Genomic DNA, 23,486 nt, shown 5'->3' on the forward strand with positions numbered 1-23,486 from the left:
AACTTTGTTATTTATATTCCTGTACTTCCACTGCCTGGTTCACAGGGATTACTCTATGCTATTTTGTACTTCCCAAGTTGCCAGTCTTTGAAATCTCCTGCTTTTCATCTCTCCTAAGAGCACACTTATTTTTCAAAGCCTTGCTTCTGTTAGCTGGACTGTAAACTTCCCTCAGCTGAGATCCTGACTCATTTTTCTTTGCATTGTGTTCCATATAGTCATCATGCTCTGCCAATAACAACAGCATGCATATTTAAGAGCCAAAAAATCTATGTTCAAACGTTGAATGCCACCTGAATTCTTGTACTTTCTCAGTAAGGCTTGTTAGCTCAGCCTCACTGCAACACAAGTAACGTGAACTCTGCTTCAAACCTGGCTAACTTGAAGACATCATCAGCTCTCTGTTCTCACCTGAGTGCAGGATGCAACAAAGAGAAATGTGTAGCATTATTTAACACAGGAGTCTCAAAAATCGTTTAGGGATGGATCCAGAGGCACCTGACCCCAGCACAGTGCAGACATGGGGTACTCATGTGCCTTGAGAGCCGTTCACAGTGAATTCTTCAGAGAATGGAAATTCACAGAGCCCTGCAGCAACCCAACTCTGCAAATAGCAGGATGAAGTTGGGTCTGGAAGTGAGCTGGAGGACTGACTGAACCAGCATGGGAAATTACCTCATGTTGTTGAGAAAATTATATGAAGCCTACAGAATGAGATCCTCGGGGGAAAATGAAAATTCTTCACCAGAAACATCCCCAGCACAGGCACAGGATGGAAACAGTGGATTGTGCAGCAGCCTGGCACTGCAGGCTTGGTGGTGCCAGCAGCATCCAGCAGCAGCCCAGAGCTGCAGGAAAGTGGGGTGCAAGAGCAGAGCCCACAAGACACAAGCTACCTCCAGCACTCAGCTCTGCACTGAGTGCTTCTGTCTGACAGGACTTCAGAAAGCATTGAAAAACCAGAGAAAGCTCACACAAGGAGAGTGAAAATGGGAAAAAAAAAATCTTAGGAGAAAAAAGATGATTTAAATAAATGTGGTTGTGTTGCTCAGGGGAGGGAACACTTTGGGAGAGTATCAGCAGAACATTTCACGTGCTTGAAGACTGTCAGACAGAGAAGAGCAGTCAGCTCTCCGTGCCCAAAGAGAGCAGAACAAGTGATGGAAGATTCAGAGCAGGCACCAGCAAATCTCCTGAAAGCTGCAGCCAGCCAGTGCAATGAGCTGGGAGAAGGAAGGGTGTGAGGGAGTGTCAGGTGTCAGTGAGCACCACAGGGCTCCAAACACCTGGAACCTGTCGGGAATGCCAGGTAGAGCTCATTCAGCACCGGGCAGGGCAGGGCAGGAGTTACCTGGCAGCTCTGCTCTGGAGAGCCCTACAGATGTGTTTATTCAAGGAGGATTTGCCTGTCACTCTGAATCTGTCTTGTAATAGATAACAAGTATTTTAACTTAGCTTTTTTACTAAAACGTTTTCATTCTCTTGATTTTATTTCTAAGATTCATGTGCACGGACATTTTCTTTGGTCTAGTGAAGCTTTAAAAGTGGCCAAGTACTGGATAAATCACATTGGATCTCACTCATTTCAGTTTTAAACACGAGTCAATTTCAGTTAAAACTAAGCATATTATTATCAGCAATTATTCCATTTTAAATGAGAGAATTGTTAATTACAATTGCAAAACAAAATAGCTTGTAGTAAAAAAGATATCTTTTAAAAAAGTATGTTTTCAAAATAGATCTGTATTGTCTCTTGTGTATTTTCAAACAATAAAAATAATTTTATTCCACTTCTGTTATGAGTCTTAATAAGCCAGTTTTAAAACTTAAGAGTCCACCTGCCAACCTAGTTGTGCTTTAAAAATTGCATTGTTTTTTCTTCCCCTCATAATTTTTTCCCACGTAACCAGCACAGGCAGCAGAGCCATGTCTGGATTATATGACCAAATCACATCAAATAAGACACATCAAATAGTTCAGCCTGATCCAGTAATATGATCATGAAATATTACATAGTTGCAATATAAGAGTAGTGTGAATACCAATAATGATAATCATTAATATTTTATTTAGATTATAGAGATTAGAACCTGTCCAGAGCTGTGTCCACATCTGCCACAAATCAGATTGCACGCAAAAGCAAAAATCCTACAGGTCTCATTTCATCCAGCACACAAATGCACCACACATTTTCCTTTTGCAAACAAAACTATTCAGAACCTCTTAAAGAAGGCTGGTCAGACTTGAAGATATCTTAGCCTACATTTGATACTTTGTAAGTCAGAATTTACCTTTAAAAAGCTCAATTTCCATTGAATGCCCAATAATTTCATTAAACTTACTTTTACATCAGTGTTTCTGCAAGGCTTTAGTGAAGGCACACATGAGCCATGACTATCAGTACAGATGGCATCCAAATCTGCTTTTTATTATTTAAGAAAAACATTTAAGATGTAATTTTTATGCTTGTCTAGATCTGTCAAGATAAATAAATGGGAACTCTGTCAAAAGGTGAAAGCCTCAGTACAACATGCTACTCAAAAAAGCAAAACCAAAAATCCTACAGGTCTCATTTGAGCCATCATACAAATGCACCACACATTTTCCTTTTGCAAACAAAACTATCCAGAACCTCTTAAACACGGCTGGTCAGACTTGACGATATCTTAGCCCACATTTGATAGTTTCTAAGACAAACTTTACCTTTTTAAAAGTTCAATTTCCATTGAATGCCCAATAATTTCATTAAGCTGCAAAGCTTTATTGAAGGCACACACGAGCCATGAATATCAGTACAGATGGCATCCAAATCTGCTTTTTATTATTTAAGAAAAACATTTCAGAGGTCATTTCTGTGCTTGTTGTCTAGGTCTGTCAAGATAAATAAATGAGAACTCTGTCAAAAGGTGGAAGCTTCAGTATGACATGCTACTCGAAGAAGCAAATTGGTGGATAAGCTTTTAGGAATGTTTCTAATACAGTTAGAAGTAGATTTTGAAGAACTCCTACCATGGGCTAACACATTTCATTGAAATCAAATGGCAAAATATTTTCTAACATGAACAGAACCACTCTGCCAACAGTAAACTTTTCCACAACTACATATTAATTCCATTTTTAATGTCAGGCTCTGCAAAGAGACCTTGGAATATGCCAGACTTCAGCCACCAGCCTGCAAAATCTAATGTTAGAAGCAGTAAAAATTAAAATGGACTGATTTACTTGTATTTAAGCAAAACTATCTCTTTTCTTGCACAAGCCTGGAAGAAGCAAACTTGGAAAACTTGAATTTATACCTCCTGGTAAAGGCAAACAGCGCAGAGGCAATGCACAGTGTTGGACTGAGGGCCACTGAATGCAGGATTCTCTGTGCTGCAATGAACAAATGCCCAGATGTGTGGTTAAAGTGCAGGCAGAGTGCTCATCTGGGGGCAAATTAATGTTCTCTGTCACTCCTTGTGCACACAGCCTGACCTTGATCTTAGGGGGGCTCTACTGGGAGCCCTCCAGATGTCAGGGTGGGAACACAGAGTGCAGCAGCATCCAGAGCCCTCCCAAGGAAATGACCAGTTAATCCCTTTTAGTGCCTTTTGGTGTGCAAAGCACAGCCTGGTTTTACTGGTTCACATTCCTCACCTTGAGGGCATTAATGAAGCATCGATGTAATTAGCATCACCAAGCTTGTGTCAGTGCTCAGCTGCTATTCCCAGCCTAAATAAGTCATTCCTCCAGGCTTAAAACAGGCTTGCATTTGCTTTTTTAATTTATATTATATATAATATACATATTAAATATATATATTATATATACACATTATACTATAGATATTTTCAAATAAATACAGTGCAATATACAGTGCAATATACAGGTCTCTATTTTTTTGCTTATTTTTGCTCCTTTCTTTTGCTTATTTTGTGGTTTTTGCTTATTTCATCAGACTTCATTTTTTACCACAAGCAAGAAACATAAATGTCCTCTCCCTATATAAACCCAGCTGATGAATAAGAATTCACCAGCCACTCACAAATCCTCAAATCCAGCCTGAAGCAGAGGTAATGACAAATGGTGGAAAACAGGAATGTTTTTGACCAGAAGTCTGGTCAAAAGGAGAATCAGCAGCACTGTTGCCTTGGGGCTGCATTAATTGGGACTATTTAAATGGCAAGGGGAAAGGCACTTCAGCCTGGTGCTCACATGCCATGCTCCTCTTCCACCCTCCCAGCTCAGCAAGGCCATTCAGTTTTGTCAATGTGCAATATTTAGCCACATATTTCCTTTTCATTTAAAAATTACAACTGGAATCTTAGTTGAAACTACCAAAAAACCTGAAAAAAAACCAGCTAAACAGCAAATCTGAAAAATTCATTTGGAGAGAGCAGCCTTGAGATAAGTGGCTCCCCTCCGCTCAGGCAATGCGATCTATGAAATTTTTCTGGGTTTCTCTTCAATTTATGTTATTAATGTGGGCTCTCAGAGCCTTGGTCTGTCAGCAGGACTTATGCTGATAGACATTACAGCAGCTCACAAGGCTACAGTCTGGGAAATAGAGCAAACCAGACTCTGGAGAAAGGACACCCTCCCAAGGAACCAAATGTCAGCGCTGCATTCTGTGTAGGTGGGAAGGCAAAGCATTAACCCCCTGTGCTTCACAGCCAGTAACCATCAGAGCTCTGAATTCACTGAAAAAATGTGGCAGGTGGGTCAGATGTACTTCTGGCACTGTGCTATTCTGTGTGAAACAGATATTATATGTAAACATTGTTCTGTGTGAGAAATAAACCTAATTATGGAGCTAATATGTTTGGATTGCATCAGCTGCAGATGCATTCATTAAATAATGCTAGAGACAGATGTATTATTCAGTCCAAGCCCTAAACTATTCTTAAAATGACAATATTCAAGACATATAACTTAATCTAGCATTATCCAATGGCTTGCAGACAAACTTTTGAAAAATTTAACCAACCAACTTTTCCTTCATGTGTTTACATTTAAATTTTCATTCAAAAATCATCCTCTCTGTCATAGCCTCCTTCTTTCATTACACAATACTGGCAAGACTTGATGCTTTTGTGAATGCTGTGGAGAATCCCAGTCAAAATAACATGATCACAAAGAAAAACCTTCAGGAGGTAGAAAGAAGATTTTTGGATCAGACACTCTCAAAATTTATGTCACAGTGAAGCAATGGGTTACGGACAAGGTCTATGCCCCAGACAGGAGTTTGGAATCACCAATATCTAGGTAACACAAATTGGGGTATGCACCTCATGCAGCCCAGTGATCTAGAAATAACACAGCCAGCTTGAAGCTAACCCTGCTCCCAGCTCCAAAGCCCTGCCCAGCACGGCTCTGGCCAAATAAATTAATATTTTTTTCCTAAATGATTTCTCCTTTTGGAGAAATACCTTGATCTTGATGAGAATTCTGAAGTGAGCTAATGCCTTAGATGGGAGACTGATCTGCACCGTGGGTGTGAACAGACACAAACTTCACCTCCCTGGCTTTGTTTACACAATCTAGCCTTAAGACAAGCAGATCCTGATCTACAAGTATCTTGATGTATCATATACTTGGATTATTATGTCTGGAACTCAAAACCCCTTTACACTGTGATGCTTAGTTCAGGGACAATGTAAAAGCTTAACCAAATCACTGTCTGGTTAGTCAGCATTTGTTATTCAGCAAGTACAACACGTGGGCTGCCATTTCATTGAGCATTTCTCTAAGCAGAGTGTGGAAATCCCCTTGTCAAATTCCAATATCCAGCTAATAAATTCATAGAGATAATGAAGCTGTGGTACTTGGACAAATATTCAGTACAGCCCCACATCACCCCTAAAAACAAGCACTGTAATTAATACAAAGTGTGTTTGTCTGTAGTGGTATTACAGACTCATGGGAAGCACTCAAAGAATATTTATTTCCATCTATTTAACATGGTTTTATTTTAAAATTAGGACAGCCATTTAATTTTGCTTGCACTGTGTTGCTTTAATAATAAAATTAATTTAAAAAATAGAACAAGAGGAATTCTGGAAATGAACATTATATCATAATTAGTAACCACTAAATATGAATTTCAGTGCTTCAAGGGCTAAATATTCAAGGGCTTGTGATCTCCTTAAATAATTCAGTCTGCATCCTTCCAGTAGATATCTGAACCATTAAATATTCACAAACACTTTGAAGACTGGAATAGTGTCAGAGCTCAAATTAGAAAAATTCCCTTTAATGTCACCCTTACCTTAATTTCTGCCATCTTATTTCAGGTTATTTCCCCCACCTCTAACTAGGTAATACTGATAACACAAAAAAAGGATCTCCTCTTTAGAACTCAGTATGTCGTCTGAAAGAAACAAGCAACTCTGCTTTTGACTTACAACCCATTGCCTTCCAAGCAGGAAGAGTGGCCTGCCCAAGGATATGGCATGGATAACAGATTTCAGGGCCTCCCAGCTTCTCACTCCAGCAAAACAACATGAAAACACAATTTTAAATTAATAATATTACTGCACTACACCAGTCAGCTAAATCTCACTGTCCTTTCACTGCCTTAACTCACGCTCAGGATTTCAGGCTGTGTAACTCCCTTTAAGACTTCTGTTCAATGGCAACAAAAAAAGAAATCCAAAAAACCACCCCAAAGCACAACCACCCCAAAGCACAACCACCCCAAAGCACAACCACCCCAAAGCACAACCACCCCAAAGCACAACCACCCCAAAGCACAACCACCCCAAAGCACAACCACCCCAAAGCACAACCACCCCCAAAACACAACCACCCCCAAAACACAACCCACCCCAAAACACAACACACCCCAAACACAACCCACCACCCCCAAAACACAACCACCCCCAAAACACAACCACACCCCAAAACACAACCACCCCCAAAACACAACCACCCCCCCCCCCAAAACACAACCACCCCCAAAACACAACCACCCCCAAAACACAACCACCCCCAAAACACAACCACCCCAAAACACAACCACCCCCAAAACACAACCACCCCCAAAACACAACCACCCCCAAAACACAACCACCCCCAAAACACAACCACCCCAAAACACAACCACCCCCAAAACACAACCACCCCCAAAACACAACACCCCCAAAACACAACCACCCCCAAAACACAACCACCCCCAAAACACAACCACCCCCAAAACACAACCACCCCCAAAACACAACACCCCCAAACACCAAACCCCCAAAACACAACCACCCCAAAACACAACCACCCCAAAACACAACCACCCCAAAACACAACCACCCCAAAACACAACCACCCCAAAACACAACCACCCCAAAACACAACCACCCCAAAACACAACCACCCCAAAACACAACCACCCCAAAACACAACCACCCCAAAACACAACCACCCCAAAACACAACACCCAAAAAACAACCACCCCCAAAACACAACCACCCCAAAACACAACCACCCCAAAACACAACCACCCCAAAACACAACCACCCCCAAAACACAACCACCCCAAAACACAAACACCCCAAAAAACAACCACCCCAAAACACAAACCCCAAAAAAACCACCCCCAAAACACAACCACCCCAAAACACAACCACCCCAAAACACAACCACCCCAAAACACAACCACCCCAAAACACAACCACCCCAAAACACAACCACCCCAAAACACAACCACCCCAAAACACAACCACCCCAAAACACAACCACCCCAAAACACTCAAAAAACAAAACCAAAAAACCTCAAAAACAAAAAACAAACACAACCCAAAACAAAACCAAATAAATCCCAAAACCAAACAAACCCCCCTAAACCAAAATCAACAAAATGAACCCCAAACCAACCAACAAAAAACCCCCAAGCCAAACACCTTACTGGGGTATTTTAAATTTCTATTTCTAAGTTTTAATAAACCAGCTGCTTTCCTTTTTCTATCACATTTTCTGGCTCCTGACCAGCAGAAAGAGAGGCATTCTTGCATTTTTTGACCATGGCATTGCCAACAACTCCCATCTGCTTCACATGAAGTCATCTGAAGAGTAATTCTGATCAGTTTTGAATTCTCTTCTCATTCTTTTCACACTGCAAGCACCTAAATCCTGCCTGCTTTTCCCAGCTGCATGCACAGCATTTCTCAAGTCTGCAGGTGGAATTTACCTATATGCATCTATCCAGTAGTTTTGCACTAATGTTAATGGGACACATTCTCACTTTTAAGAGCTCATAATGCCACAAATAAGCTGGAAATTCAAGTTGTCAGCAATTGATAAATGGCAGTGGCATTCAGTACCAGGAACAATCATCAGTCATCTTCTGCTTAAGACGGTGAGTGGATGTTTTTGAAAATACCTTGCACCTAATTGCACAACAGCATGTATCCTTTTCAGAAAGCCTAAGCTGATGGACATACAACAAAATTACACCACATAATTATGAAATCCTCATTTTCTGCAGTGAAGAAGGTAGCAGAAATACCTTCTGAACCACCAACAACTCTGGTTCTCTTCGGAAAAAAATCTGTTATACGAGTAAGTCCCTCCCACTCAAAAAAAGGTACAGTCAAGTCTATAAAATGCTGTCACTGGTATTTTTAAATGTTGCTTTAACTGAGCACAAAACTGAGTCTATTTTACTATTGTTTGATCAAAAATCATAAAAACATAGAATTAAATTGATATTGTGAACTCATAATTGAACATGTGAGTAATGCACTCAACAAAGGTTGCTTTCAATGTAGAACAAAACACTATTTCTCTTTTTACCTCTTCAACTCAGTCAGCTTTAAGTGTTTATTGAGCTCACTGTTTTGATTTCCAATAATGGGGTTTTTTTTCCCCTGAATGAGAATGTCCTCTATGTGGCACCTCCACTAAGGTAAAATTCATTGCGAAACCAAGGCCAGACAGATTTTCCTGGTGAACACTTGAGTTTCCAAAACAAATTACATGTAATTCATTGTGAGCAGTACTTTCAGGAGCTCAGCTTTAGTTATCTAAATTAAAATCTCCACAAGTCAGGTTTCATAAATCTCATTTAGCCTTTAGAACACAAATGTGTCCCTGGTAGCAGAATAAGCCACAGTCCAAGTAAGAGTTGCCTGAATTCAGCTCTGAAATTCCATCTAACTCGTATGAATTCCTGCATTTGACTTCCTAAATGCAGAGTTATTTTATAAAACCAACTCTAAATCACAAACAGGCTTTTCAGCATAAGAAGCCATTGTCATTTGCCTATGGAGCATTAAGAGTGGCAATGAATTAATGCAAACCAAAGGTTTTATATTTAGGTTTTTGGTGGTGCATCTCCTCTCATTCCACTTTCTTCAGGCTGCTCAACATTCTCAGGAATCCTTGTTAGGCCTCAGCCTTGATTAATGGTTTATGGGCAATTAATCTGCCTTGAGCTCATCAACTTTCTGTTCCCAGAAAGTTCTATTGCCCAAGGAACTTCTGTTGTCTAACAGAACAAGGCCTTGAAACATTATTTGCCAGAATTACAGCCACAGTGAATCAATATTAATGTGACGGGACTTCTGAGGAAAATCCCAGTAATGGCCACCTCAGATTAAAGCCAGGACAGGGACTGGCAGGGGACTGAAGCCAAAGGACTGGCAAACCATGAGCAGCAGCCCTGTAACACTCTCTGAGCTTTGCTGGAGGCTGTGCCAGCATCTCCCTCTGAAGGGGAAGTGTCCAGAATTTGCCAGCCCTCAAATTTGGGATGCTCAGAGGACCATCAACACAAGGAGACAACAGGGCTGATACTCCCCTCTGATGCCTTGTGCAGGCTGCCCTAGAGCAGGGGCTGGACAGAGCTACAGAACAAAGCAGGGATTGATTCAAAGCATCTCCTCCATGGATCCACCTTGGGCAGCACCAGAGCCCAGCCAGGGCTGCACCCAAGATGACCCAAAATGGCCCCAAAATGCAGGAGCGCTCCCGGGCTCTCTCCCTGGGATCAGTTCTGCTCCATTTGCACCTTGCAGTTCATTGTCCCATTCCAGCTTTAGCCCAGGCACTCCCACCCTGCTTGTTTTTCTCTCTGCAGCCCACGGGGTTTGTGCTCTGGGGCTGAGATTGGGATCATTTGTCCTTGGTGCCCAGCTGGAGCAGGAATTGTTTTGTCTCCCTGCTCTGTGCACAGAGCTCACCATCCCTGAATGTGAAGCCCAGACCCACACACTAAAGCAGCACAGAATGGGAAAATAATAACAGCTAAAAGTTAAGACATCACCCCCTGGAGGCTAAACCCATTGCTCTATGAGGCAAAAGCAACCAACATACTTCATAATTTAACAACTTTGCACATAGTCCTTTGCATCTGTCTGTAACAGTGTAGAGTAAATGTTGCCTTCTCTCAGCTCCACAGTTAAAATTACTCTTGAGCTCATATAAATCCTACTGGATTGTTTTGCAAATATTAAATTAGTCAATGATTAAGTGCTGATAAATGCCTTAGAAATAAATCATTCTGAACTGATTCCAGGCAGATTTCCCTTTGTGAGCCTCACCTCTCCATTGCTCTCTAGTAAGTAATGGAGTGAGCCCTTCACTGAACTTTGGTAACAGTGTTGCTTCTGCATATTTATATTAAATCTGATTTTGCCAATATCTTTGAAAGTGATTCTTTCAAGTGATCTACACCACTTATTTGAATCAAAGTTCAAAACTCATTTATGGGTGGCTTCCCATCATCTTTTTAAGAATGTATTCAACTCCAGTGTAATTTAAGAGCACCTTTGGGCTATGTCCCTTCCAGGAAATTGAGAAGAGATGAAATGGAACCAGCTACTCTCTAATTCGGGATGGCAAGGGTCTCTTTCATATGGTGCAGATGTTATCTTTGACTGTAAAATTGGACCCTGGCAGTAAGGAGTTCATTTCCTTTTATTTCAGGAGACAGGAATCTTACCTTAGTAATCTACCACTGATTAAAGACAGTGAAATGTCATCTGATTTTGGAGTGGAGGGAGTTTTCCTTTTAATTCCCATCGACCTTATCTGGAAGCATTATTACTCTCTGGACCAATACTTACAGATACAGCATTCAGAAAATAATCTTAGATTAGTGTTTGGAACAGCACAAAAACCTAGGATATTAATAAATTAATATAACCTCTTACTCAGCTCACAGAATTCTAGAAACTGATTTATCTGGTGATTTTACCCCCAGACTGATTCAGAATATTTCCAAAGGAAGTGGTAAAAATTCAATATTTGAAATCCTATCAGTCTTAGCAGTCATGGTGGGTCACACAAACCAAGCAGCATCATCCTTTTCCAGCTGAAGAATGTCAACTCTTACAAAGATTCCTTGGCATACCACCAAGCATGGGTACAGCTATGAAGTTCCCCAGGTGTGATAATCCCCACATGTAAACCTGAAAGTCAGTCTCCTGGAACAATTGGCAGTAATAATTCCTCAAAGGAATTATCTTAACATCTTAAAAGATGTTAAGACCAGCAGAGCATTGCTGCAGCACATGAAGGGGGGGGGACCCCAAAAAAAACTCAAAAAAAGAAATCAAATATACACAGAGAAGTTGATTCTCCTAGTTTGTAAGCATCAAATAATGGCCAAATAGCATGCACTGAGAAACACATGCCAGGCACCTGTCACTGTCATATTTCCTGAAAAATCCCTTGGCCAGGATTTTCTTCTCCTGGGAAGCTGAGAGGCCTCAGAGAAAAATGTAAATAATTGTCTGATTTGCTTCTCCTGTGTTTGGTTGCTTTGGAATGTGGTCTGGAGATTGTTTATTCAACAGGTGAATGTTTGATTGGTTCCATGTGAATTGCTTTTACTTAATGACCAATCACCATCAGCTGTGTCAGACTGTGAGGAGTCAGTCACAAGTTATTATTCTTGCTAGGCCTTCTGATGTACCCTTTCTCTTTCTTTTCATGTAGTTTTAGTATCGCATTCTATAATATAATATCATAAAATAATAAATCCATCTGAGAACATGGAGTCAGATTCTCAATTCCCCCTTCATCCTGGGGACCTCACAAACACCACAGCACCCACAGCCCTGAGAGGGCATTTCAGACGCACAGCAACAATGTGGTTTTACCTGCTTTCACTCAAGTGAGTGATGCAGTTGTGGCTTGCCAGGAAAGCAGCAGAAAGCCAATGAAGAATTAAGCATTGCTGTTTCAGATATGCTACAGCTAACAGTTCTTCAACGCTCTGTGTCATACAAGTGCCTCACTAATTTAGCTGCAAAATGAAGAACGTGCTATGCCCCATGTGATGCTGTGCTCCAGTGACACATTGGACAGAAGGAAAAACTGATGATAAAGAACACTTCTTTGTCTGAGATTATGTTAATTTCAAATAGTAAAAATCATAGAAAAGTAAAAATCTTTGCATGTTTTATAAAGAACAGGTTTAGAATGCTGCTGCATAAACCATCAGCCTTGCTTGCCCATCCAAATAGATCTGTGCCACCTTCTGCTGACCAGCCCTTCTCCATTGCATTGACCATAAGGTATTTGCCATTACATTTCAAGCTCATTATGACTGATCCTTCCCAGCCATCACCTCTCATCAAGTATTCAGAGGCCTCTAATCAAGCTGTAGTGACAGCTCCCATCATCTTTGTGTTCATCTTTTAGACAGGCACCTCTAGACTTTCTGTTAAGTCAAGAGCTGACACATCCAGAAATGCAATTTCTGGTTCTCTTTCATATATTGCTTAAAATTCTCCTTTCCGGTGATGTCAATAAGAAGAATATTGTGCTGTACAAAAAGAGAACGTGTGATCAAGAATATTAAATTGTCTCCCTCACAACCTATCTGTAAGTACCTTTGTGTTATTCTGAAGCCATGAATTATTCACTCTCCTTGATAAAGCCTTAGAGCTCTGTGGTTTATTAAAGGTAAATGTGCAGGTCTCCCTCTGAGGTAAAAGAAAAGCACTCAGCAAACCCACAGAGCAAGATGGTATTACACAGGGCATTCCCAGATGAGGAATACTGGCACACTCCCTGTCCTGCCTGCCTTGGTCTGGGACGATGCAGCCCTTCACAAAACACATTCAGAAAACTTATCCTTACCCAGAAAGCTGACATCCTTATTGCTGTTGTTGGAAGCAACATGAGAAAACATACACAGGCAATAAAAATACATTAAAAACTACATTTTTTTCCTTTTGGAAGATACAAGGTACTCTGCCACAGACATTTTATGGAAAATCCTTTTGCTAAGATTTTTTTCTCCTGAGAAGCTGAGACGCCTCAGAAATGAAATGTAAACAATAATTATCTGCTGCTGTGGAATGCAACAGATGAATCTTTTGTCTCATGTGGATGTTTTTAATTAATGGCAAATCACAGTCCAGCTGTCTCAGACTCTGGTCAGTCACAAGATTTTATTATCATTCCATGCTTTTCTATTCCTTTCAAGCCTTTTGATGAAATCCTTTCTTCCATTCTTTTGGTACAGTTTTAATATATCACTTTCTTTTAATATAATATGTATCATAAAATAATAAATCAGCCTTCTGAAACATGGAGTCAAGATTCTCATCTCTTCCCTCATCCTGGGACCCCAGTGAACACCACCACAGTACTCACTTCATAGGTGATTTTTTACAGAGAAACAAACTTCAGGTGAGAATGAGTAGGATACTCCAAGCTCTAGGCTCACGGTCACTGCAGAATTAATTCAATTACATCCTGACCACTGCTGCTTATTCAATTCCTACCAAATACAATTCTCTAGCTGAAGAAATGTTTTCCACACAAGCTGACTGGCCCAAAAAGGATATCCTTTAAATACAGTGAAAATTAGCATAGGACCCAAAAGCAGACTCAGCCTCTCTGTGCAATTAAACAAGTTATCTGGCCAGCTATTTTTCCTACTTTGAGAAACAAGTGTACCTATACTGCCAGAAGGATCAAAGCCAGGTTTCTCATACATTATAATTTTATCAATTGAAATTAACTGGAGGGGAGAAAATTGCAGTAACTTCAGATCTTTGGATTCCTCCATTACTCCCATTTATTTCACTTTTTTAAATCTTTCTCCTTCAATCCTTCCTTTCCCAGTCCTTGATTCTTGCTAACTTGCATTCCCAGTTCACCTCTAAGTTAGGTTCTCAGTCAGTCCTCAATGGTCCTCCATTTATTCTATTCCCAGTCCCCTAGTCTCTCACTGTTTTCCTCTGGTACCTTTTCCCCTTCTGTTCATCCTGCTAAGTTCTGGCACAAATTCTTTCTGCACTAACATCTGCTTTGGCTTCTCAGAGCTAAACATTTTGCAAAGCTAGAGAACTTGTCCCACAGGGTTGCACTGTACAGGCATCAACCTGCTTGAAAAATGATAATTCAGACATCACTTGGTGCTTGGGGAGACGAGTCTGAAAAGGATTGGATGGTTGTACAGTTTTTCCATGCAAATGACTGTAACAGAGCACATTGCCTCTTTTCTGTTAGTCACGGTGCTATCTGGAGAGCAAAGACAAGTCAAAACAATTCATACCCATCCTGTTTGGTGCCACAAATTATCCATTCCCCAACACAAAATCTTTATTCTGCTTTCTTATATCTTGGCCATTATTTTCCGATGCTCTCCATTGTCACAAAGCAAGCAGACAAATAAAAACCTACCAGTGCACAACCCATGGAATACAAGAGTGAGCTGACTCCAGAGCACTCCCCCTGATGCAAGCACAGCACGCAGGGACCATATTTCACTGCACAGAATGAGCTCTCCCCTCCTGCAGCAGAAGAATGTTCCACTGTGCAGAGTACAAGTTAGCTCATGGGAACAAGCCCAGAACAAAGCAGATGCTTCTGTGCACTTCACTGTGCTGTGCCACCCCAGAGAGCGAAAGAAAAAGCACTTACCATCTGAGAAACCTGATAGATACACAAAACATCCGTTTATGAGAGCATTTCTCCTGAGACTGAAAGTTCTGAAAGTTCTCTGGAGTGTCCCTCACTTGAAAAGCATCTTAGGATGAGCCTGCACATCAGGACATTTCAGGTCTCTCTGTATTGTGAGAAGACCCAGGTGAAAATCCAGATTTAAGACCTCTCTCCAGCCAGATCAATACATTGCAAAACTGTAATGATTTCAGCTGAGAATTTCTAAGAGGCTATAAAATATTAACAATAGGAAGCAGCCCTTTGGGAGAGAAATTCTCAGCCTACATCCTCAGAATTAATTTGCTGAACTGTTTTGCCGACAGGTTTCTTAATAGAAGAATTCAACAATAGAAGAATTCAATTCTTTGGTTTGCTCTAACTTTTTTTTAATGCAACACTCGACACATGCAATTTGCAGACCATAAATGTGGCTCCTGGCTGTCAAACCAGGACAATCAGACACTTACACAAAACTAATGAATTTTTAGAAACCAAGGACTTCCTAATATTCCAAAATCCATAGACAGTTAGTGAATGAATGCTTATCAACAGTAAGAGTCATGGAGACTCTAAAATTTTAGAATTATTCCACTCATTATAGTATCATACTGCAAAGAGGCTGATTGAAAGCAATATGTATAGGCTTCAAAATAAAGGGGAAAAAGCCATAAAAAGCACCAAAATAAAGGGGGAAGAGCAATAAAAACCACCATAAACACTGAGATTACAGAAAAGAAAAGGAAATTACACAAAATAAAAACATTTTTGTCACAGTCTATTAAAGTGAATAATTAACCAACTTGTTTCAGTGGTATGTTTATGTTTTTAAAATAACATGAAATCAACATAAAAAATGGGTCAAATGTTTGTCTCCTACAGCTGGAGGGCAATAAAACCATAAAAACAAAACATGTTCTGAAAGGATTATCTGAATTTCGAATATCTGAAAGATAAGTGTCACTACACAGTTATGAATACTTTAAAACTAAAATTAAAATACTAAAAATGCAAGGAAAAAAGGCACTTTCTCCTTTGAAAATAAAAACCGAAAAAGTACAAGGAGACATGTTCAAACAGTTAGCAATCGTCTTACAGCTGGAAACCTGAAATCATGTCCACATGTCTAGACATCAGCTGGACAGGCAGATAATGGGAATCTTTTTGTTCCTGCTAAGGAACGAGCATCTGGATAAAATGGTTCCACCCCCAATAACAGAACTGTGCTTTGCACTTGAGAATTGCTTGAAGAAAATCTCAGAACCAAAATTAACCCCACAACACAGTGAAACAATGATTTCTCTGGGATTTCAGTCACCACTGAGCGCATTTTTATCAGCTGTGAAAAAGCCTGTGATGCCTCCTAACAGCAGCAGATTTGGAGGAGGCTGGATGGCTCAGCAACTACAAAAACGTCTCAAGGAATTTTTAAAAAGCCTCAACCACAAGAAAAAAAAAGGTTAAATATTTCGCTACTGACTAAAAGAAATAAAAGTATATCCTATTCTCAGTCACACAGCAACACTGATTGTCCTACATGAACAGAGAATCCACTCTGAAAATGAAAAATTGGTACTGACACAGCAATTCAATTATCTGAGAATTACACTGAGCTGATCCAAAGCAAGAAAGAGAAGCAAAAACTCCCAACAATTTGCTAACTATAAAGCTCAGGAAAACCATGGGCTTTCTAAACAAAAATTTGTTTAAACAATGAATAATTTATTTTTCCACTGTAAGAGTGGTTCTAGATCATAGAAAATTCATATTACTGACACAAGAAACAAAACCTTTGACATATACAACAAAGACTTAGAGGACAAGGAATGCTTTTATGAGAAATATTATTGGGGAAAAGTGGAATTATGTCTGCATCAAACCAGCAGTCTAACATGCTGTGGCTGCCTCAGAGACAGACATGGGAAAACCATTACAGATAAAATGAGAGCATGTCATTATGGTGAAGCTGGTACTCAACTTAGCCAGGGAAAAACTTAAAAAGAACATTTGGGGCTGGCTGGAAAGAGAAGAATGTTATGACACGAACAAGTAAAGCCAGCTGATAGAATGAGCTGCCTCAAGAAGCTGTTTGGAGAAATTCCAGAGGGTGTTCAGATATAGAATAAAAAGCACCCTGGGCTCTCAAAGCAGCTCACTGCTGAGCTCCTGGCACTGGACACACACACGGAGCCTCCCCTCAATACTTTGGGGACACACAGGACATCAGCCACCATGCTGGCACTGGAATGGCACTAAAACCCAGAGACACAACAAGTCTCAATGGCACTGCCTCCACAAAGAAATTTTCATTGTGTGTGTGGTGCACGGCATCACCTTTCCTGTATCTCAGCTTTCCAAAAAGGCATAAGATGAAAATTCTTCGTTTGAAAAACCAAAACTTAAAATTACTGTCAAAACTAAAATTTCTTCTAGGTGGCCTTTAGGATTAGTTACACTTTCTTTTGTCTGCACACCTGCTGATATTAACTTACATTCATTTCCTCTGGAAGCTGAGGGGTGCCTCTTATATTACTTGGATTCTATAAAGAAAACTGTTGCTGTAACTCCTAATATACTCAACAACACTAGATAAATTGCAGCCTGACTCATATATTGCTTAGTTCAAGCATAATAAGCACTAGCCTTGGTTTGGCTTTGATACCCAAAGTACACTCACAAACTGGGTCAGGCTAAACAGGTTTACTGTGCTTTTTATGGGCAGTGCCAAACACTTGATTTTCCTTCCATCATTTGTCAGTCTCTCCCTGTTTATCTTTCAAAACAATGACAGGATAAAGCAGCCAAAAATCTCATTTTTTGAACACTTTTTAAAAGCACAGCCTAATGCAATATGTAATGGGTTTACATTCATTTCTGCAAGCCAAAAACTGCTAGGATTAGACTGAGACTACTCACAGCAGTTGCTGGAAGCGGCTAACAGGCCTATCAATTGCAGAGAAATGGAGCATTTTCACTCCAAATACCTAATGGGGCATGAAATCAGGGGGCAAACAGTGTGGTTTTAGGTCAGTGATTTGTCAGAAGGCCATAAAACTGATGGACAATGTAACTGCCTCCCATGGCCTGAGAAAAAAAATAAATCACTCTCAAAAGTAAAACCAGAAAAGATATAAATAAACTTGATTTCAGTAAAGGTTTCACGGGATAACTGTCTTATTTCTAAAAGGATTTCAAGGCACCATGGTAATTCCCATAGCTACAGCTGACAGAAAATTTTGATGTACAGTGAGTCACAGAGCAGAGCACTGCAGAACTGAAGAACACTCACAGAATTTCTTGCAGAGCCCAACCCTTGCAGCAGAAGAGGACTGCAATAAAAAGAAGCTACGCTCACAAACATTTATTGTTTGGTTTGTGCATACACCCAGCTGCAGTGAGCATTTTAATATCAAGACAAGAGTATACGCAGCTCAATTCATGATCAAATGTCAGAGTGAGTTTTTGACATTCCCTGCCTCAAACATTTCAGGACTTGCTGCTCCATGAGTGGAATTGGGGAAGCGTGGCAGAACCCATGAGTCAGGAACAGAAAACTTAGCAAGCAAACATCCTCTTGCAGTAAAACATGTGTCCCATGTGAATTTTGCAGCCACAAAACATTGCACAGGAGACCTCAAGTCCACACTGAGGCTTGTGAGGTGCTGTTACTTTGCTACTGGTCTGCTCCAGGATTTCAGCAAGCCATTCAACTTCCCTAAGTAATATTGCTGAGGACTTTCTCAATGAGATAACCAGCTGGTGATTGTTAAGAGAGATGTGATTTGCCCTGGAAAATATCCTTTTTTTAATACAGTATGCATCAGCTACCCATAGCAGCAGTGCTATGCCAGTATAGCCATGTCAACAGAGGAAATGTTTGCCTTGCATAAAAATAGCACAGGAAAATTTCTCCCTCTACAGACAGCATCACACACAAGAGTTTCCAAAAAATGGCTAATAATCAATCACTGCTAGTTATATATTTATTTATTTTTCCACTTTGCACTGGCGCTGGCAGCCACAGAACTGACAATTCTTGACCTAAATGCTGATCTGTCCCTTTCTGCTCCTCAGCTTTGGTGCTCCATCAAGGCAGCCTTAACTGAAGGCAAAGAGCATCAAAGAAATGCTGAGCAACCATGAATCAAGCCCTATTTAATAGGCAAAAATGTGGAAGGCTTCCTGGAGTGCTGTGTGATCCATAAACCCACACTGACAGGAAGCCCACTCACAGATCATTTATTCATGGTCTCTTTGCTCCCTGGGACATCAGGGCGCACTGGGGAGAAGTAACACCCAGACAAATGATTCAGCATGCACCAAGTCAAATAAAAAAAAAGTAGTTTTCCCTATTTGATTCTTCACCAGCTGTCAGATTAACAACCCTCATTTGCCATCAAGCCAAGCATGGAGAGGACATTTTTCTCAGGAAAGGACAAACCCTAAATTCCTCAAGCACCCTAACCTGTTACCAGTGAGTAACCACTGACTGTCTTAGGGCTGTGCAAGGATTGGATGCTCTGGAAGTGACTAGAAGGAGGCTGAATGACATTGTTTTTAGCAATGTCCCTGCTTTTTTAATCAGAAATAAATTCAATACCTTTAGAGAGGAGTAAAAGAAACTCCCAGACATTGGGTTTGTGTCCCAAACTGGCACAGAGTGGCTGCACCAAATCCAAGTTTCTGAGCACATCCCCTCCAGCCCCAAAGCAGGGAACACAGAATAGCAGCAGGGTGATGCTGCATCATCTGTGAAGCTGCTCAGACAAGAGGAGCAGGCTGGAAGCAGCAGCCAAAATCCTCCTCAACACAAAGATCTCACTGAGCAGGGAATGTTCCAGGCTGTAAATTTATAAGGACTGTCACAAAATCAGCCTGGAAAGGGCAGAAGATTCCCAAAGAGGCATCCCAAGGTCAATGCCAGTAAAGCAGAGGATTCTCTTCATGAGACAGCAACACTCAAAGTGTTGAGGGGGAATTTTAGGGTCTTTTTTCAACCTGACAGCATTTCTGTTATTTCTAGATACCCTAAAAACTCCACATAACACAAATCCACATATTCAACACTTGTGTGCCAAAATGTAAATGTGAATTTAAATAATCAGAAGTCTTTCTAACATTGCCAAATGAAAATTTAAAAAAAAAAAAAAACACACCAGAACAACTAGGCCAGAGAGCAATTTAAGGCATGACATGCATGCTATTATACCCACAGCTAACAAAATAAAACTTATTAGCATGCTACAAAATACGTCAAGGTAATTTTTAAGACTTTTTAAAATGAGTTTTATGGTGTTAACCAGACTTTCAAGACTTAAAGATTTAGTGTGAAACAAACAGTTCTGTTTGTGACATTACTTGATGACTTTTAGATAAAATACAGCACTTGGCATCCACATTATCTACAAGGAAAACTCACGTAGGCTATTTATTTCCCTTTTTCCATTTATGTCTAAATGCTCCCTACCAAAACCATCAGCTTTTTTCTGCCTTTTTCCCTGCAACAATTGCTCTCTGTATCTCTGACTTCATGTTTCTGAAAGAGCAGATGACAATATTTTATAAGAAAATCCTAGAGAAACTCAAAGCAGACAACATCTATGCCTACTTGATGTTCCAGCACATTTTGTAGGAGCTAGACAGAGATGTTTGCCTTGAAAAAAAGTAAAAGGATCCCCGGTGGTAGCAAAAATATATAACCACAATTACATTCAGGTTGTTTTTTTCCCAAATACACCAAATAAAATAAAACGGACATTTTATTTCCATTTGACACTAAAGTTTAAATAAAATTTCACTCAATGAGATATTGATCCTATACTAGTGGAATATCTTAGCTTGTTTCATTTTAATGAAAAACTAATTCAACAGGATCCTCCAACTTGCTTAGACTGAAAAAGAAATTAAATCTGACACTTTCCAATATTCTGCTGATTTCTAAACCAGACTAACTGGATATCATATAGGAGAACAGAATTTCTGGGAGGTTTTTAAAATAAAGCATAAGATCTTAAAATAATGCTGAACAATGGTCAAATGACAGTTATGAAAAATTTTTGCTTGATTTCCTTTGAAATTTGAAGTGAACTACCCAGAGTTTATACTATATTGAATACAGTTACACATGGCTTTCATCTGAGTCTATCACAAAGCTTTTTGCAGGTCAGCAACAAATCTGTCACTGCCTTAAGCTCTGGAAATGAAGGCAATAGAAAAGTAGCAATTTTTAAGTGATGATGTAAGTCAATACTGCTTTGTGCAGTTTTTACACATGAGGGAATAGAGGGACACAAAAATCACTGACTTAGTGCGCAGACACAAACAGGAGAGAGGAGGACTTGTGCTACTGCTCAACCAAAACTCCATCAAAAATAACCTTGACGTACATATTGCTTTGCAGCATGAGCTTTAACATTTTTCAGATACTCTATGAGTGAAAATGGCAAATGGAGCCAACCTGCACTGGCAGAGAAACAAATTTAAATTCCCACCTGCCACAGCTGAGACAGCCACGACCCACAGAGTGCCACCATCCAACTGCAGAGAGTTTCAGCCCGTACAGAACAGCACCACACCACTTCAAAAGGCTGCAATTCCTATTCTTCTTGTCCTTCAGCCCTTTATACCCCTCATGCCCTGCACCTGTGTGCCCTCTGCTCCCTGTGTGATTGCTCAGCAGCCTGGGGGACTCCATGGCTTGTTACCTTTAATATTATTCACCTGCTTTTCACAGCTGGGGCCAATTGGGGATCAGGCTCAGCTGCAGCTCCACTCCAAATCACCACAAACTCTGTGCCTGCACCCACCCAGTATCACCAGAATATGAGAATATTTCTACCACACCCAGTTCCAGTTCCCCTTCATCCTTATTGAGAATCATTTAAATCCCAAAGCTCTCCCTCATTAAAGCACCATCCCATTTACACACAGCACAGTGCATGTGATCGACCAAAATCAGTCTAAATCCATGGCTGGCAGATTTGTTAATCCCCAAATAACCTGGAAGCAGCCCCATCCAGTCAGCCTCACATATTGACACTAACAGTGAAAAAGTGAACACACCTCACTGCCCTTCCTATATTTATGTAATACAAATTGATGTCACAACCTGTAGCTCAAATATCTCCCCTCATGAATTATTCCCCTCCATTAACTCCACATATTTCATCCTAAGCCACACAAGTCAGCACAAGCAGCCTCACTGAGGCTTTCTTGAATGATAGCACTTCACAGTCTCTCTGTCACTGCTGGCCCACTGCATGATTTAATATCTGGAATTTACAATGGTTTTCTTTAGTGGTCAGATGGAGAAACAGCAAATGGCACAACCTGCATGATGTTATTCCCACATATTAAAGCTTCACATTCCCATGCTTTAGAACCCTGGGTATCTCCTGAAGTAGGGAAAAAATAATTTCTTCACAGGCTTTTGATTATTTTCAGACCACAATCCCACCAATTCTTCAACACTGTTCAATAAGTTAGGTAAAAAGTATCCTGATTTAGAGTCTTGCATTCTAAAGGCAATTTCAGTGTCATATTCCTAGATAAAAATACCCTCTCCCTAATCTTTTCCTAGTACTGACAAAGGCTACTGTAAATAACAGAATTTTTAAAAAACCAAACAAAAACCACTGTGCTGCTTTGGGTCTTTTGTGATGTTTCTATTCCATGTGCCCAGCTGGCTTCAGTACTCCATTTTCTAATATATAAAAACACAGCAAAAATATACCAAAGTGATAAAAACCTGCTGCTGGGTCTCAAGAGAGCACCTAGCACTATATCCAAATATTTATGGGTGAATAAAGCTGAGCTTCTATTACCCAAACTGCTGCCTCATCTCAGTCCCAAATGATTTCTTTAGAACCAAGTGTCAGCACAGCTGTGAATCCCCATGGAATTCACGTTCTGGTACTCACACCAGCTCCTATGGCTCACTACAATACTTTTTTTTAGGTTCTTGCCATGCCTTTCTGTATTTGCCCTAAGAATCAGCTTCCTTACTGTTAACACCCACTGGAGATCTGTTGGAAAGCAATTATTTAGTTAGAACAACAAAACCTTTGTATGGGCATTAGGAGGTAATTTGAGGCTTTATTTTAGATATCAGTAGTACCATCATAATTTGGAACATTATAAATTTAAGCCACTTATCAGGGAAACTGTGTTCTGTTTGCTCTTTGAACTCTAGAACTAACTTTGTTCTAAAAACTGAAAACTCCATGAATAATCAGGGTGTGCTGTCACAATTTAGACGTGGACCAAATGAAGGCAGGTCAAAATTTCATGTCTCCTCCCTGATAAATCCATTATTGTCCTGAAGGATGGAAGAGACCTTCAGGATCATCCCAGCACAACCACCTCAGCACCGAGGCACCTCCTGAACACACAGCAGAATTTATTTTAAAAAGCCAACCAACCAAAAAACCCAAACCCAACCAACGAAAAAGTGTAACTTTTGAGAGACGTTCTGGTGACCAAAAATGAGTGACAGACTTTTGAGGGATGTTCTGGTGACCAAAAAAAAAAAAAGAGAAACTTTTGAGGGACATTCTGGTGACCAAAAAAGAGTGACAGACTTTTGAGGGACGTTCTGGTGACCAAAAAAGAGTGAC

The 23,486-nt window shown here is 40.3% G+C and overlaps 1 long non-coding RNA gene across 1 annotated transcript in view; it reads right to left on the reverse strand.

Moving 5' to 3' along the window:
• The window catches only part of LOC135449087 (uncharacterized), a 71,072-nt gene extending 49,624 nt beyond the window's left edge, over nucleotides 1-21,448 (reverse strand). The window contains exon 1 of the long non-coding RNA XR_010440640.1: nucleotides 21,363-21,448. This is a non-coding gene — a long non-coding RNA (uncharacterized LOC135449087). The remainder of the gene's footprint in view (nucleotides 1-21,362) is intronic.
• Nucleotides 21,449-23,486: the final 2,038 nt, after the last annotated feature.

The sequence above is a fragment of the Zonotrichia leucophrys genome, chromosome 5, assembly GCF_028769735.1.
Source record: "Zonotrichia leucophrys gambelii isolate GWCS_2022_RI chromosome 5, RI_Zleu_2.0, whole genome shotgun sequence".
Taxonomy (NCBI): domain Eukaryota; kingdom Metazoa; phylum Chordata; class Aves; order Passeriformes; family Passerellidae; genus Zonotrichia; species Zonotrichia leucophrys.